This window comes from Musca vetustissima, unplaced genomic scaffold (genome assembly GCF_032173495.1).
Source record: "Musca vetustissima isolate MV318-11 ecotype Yass unplaced genomic scaffold, APGP_CSIRO_Mvet_v1 utg16177, whole genome shotgun sequence".
NCBI lineage: Eukaryota > Metazoa > Arthropoda > Insecta > Diptera > Muscidae > Musca > Musca vetustissima.
Genome location: NW_026882507.1, coordinates 210,295 through 212,001, shown reverse-complemented (window position 1 = coordinate 212,001; position 1,707 = coordinate 210,295).

The window sequence follows — 1,707 nt, the reverse complement described above, 5'->3', positions numbered from 1 at the left end:
TCTGGGTGGCGTTATATTATATATTTTTATACCCTGCACCATAGTATGGAGGGTATATTAATGTTGTCATTCCGTTTGTAACTCATCGAAATATTCATTTCCGACCCTATCAGGGTAAAATTCTAAGACGATCAAGCTATGTCCGTCGGTATGTTGTAATCTTCTGAAGGAATTGAGATAGGGTGCTGAAATTCTGCATAGGTTTGTGTTTTGTCTGCAGGTCAAGATCGAAGCTGGGATATATCGGTCCACGTTTAGGCATAGCTCCCATATAACAGTACCCCCCAATTTTCGGTATTTTGGGGTTCTTGAACGCGTTTTTCAACCGAATACGCTGAAATTTGGTACATTGAGTTCTTATTGGATACTAAGTGTCCCTACAAAATATTATATATATGGGTCCACTTTTTCTGGTAGCCCCCATATAACGGTACCTCCTAATTTTCAGTATTTTGGGGGTTTTGATCGTATTTTTCCACCGAATTGGCTGTAATTTAGTATTTTGAGTTCTTAATAGGTACCAAATCTCTCCACCAAAAATATAAATATAGGTCCATTTTTTCGGATAGCCCCCATATAAGGGTACCCCCAATTTTCGGTATTTTGGGGTACTTGAGCGCGTTTTTAAACCGAATTCCGGTTCTAAGACTCTCATGTAATCATTTCATCTGTGGATGATACGAAAAAAAACTAGAACATAAGGTTCATAATTAACCTTATATATATATATATATATTCATATATATAAACTATATGCCTAGCTCCTGTGTGCGAGGTACCAGAAGGAGTGGACCGATATTCCCCATGTTCGAACTTGAACTAATTTTGGAAGAAATAGTAAGATGGGCAAAGTATGGATGAGATCAAAATTTTTTGAAACAAAATTGGTCCACAGAAACATGGGGTCTAGGACCAATATTTAGAACCATAATCGGTTTGTAGAAATGTCGGTATAGGTACACTTTTTGGTATGTTCCCTATATTTTTATTTCAAGTACCTGTATGGTGGAGGGAGGGTTCGGCCCGGCCGAACTTAACGCTTTTTAACTCGTTCTTACTACCTTCATACCAGTACAATATAGTTGTCGGCGTAGTCAAGAATAACGAAATTAGCATTTTTGTTTATTTATTTATAATCCTGTCTCATGAATATACCAAAAACGAAATAAACATGTTAATATGTATATATAAGTTATTACCCAAATGGAAATTACCACATTTATATTTATGAAGAATTATCCCTAAAGACATGAATAATTGCTGTTGACGGTCCTTTTTAACCATGTATGTATTTGTATGTGTATTTTGTTATTTTTATTTTATTCCAGTTTGTTTTATTATTTATTTCTTGTTCATAATGAAATTGTAGTTTAAGACTTAAAATACTATAAAGCTATTTTCAGTTTCAGTTACATAATGTGTGTATGTATTTGTGAGTGTATATATTTTTATTATTTTATAATTAATTTCCATGTTTACTTGTTTTTGCTTTAATATCTTCTTGTTTTTCAATTAAGATTAAATGGATATTTAGTTTATTTCTATTAATTTTTTTGGTATAGCATAATTTTGTGTTAAGGTTTTTTTAGGTTTCTCTAGAAGTTCAGCAAGATTTCATAGTATTTGAGGGGATTGTTTTCATCGTTTTATTTTTTGTTTTTTGTTACATGTTACAAATATATATATTTTAAGCTAATAACGGTAACC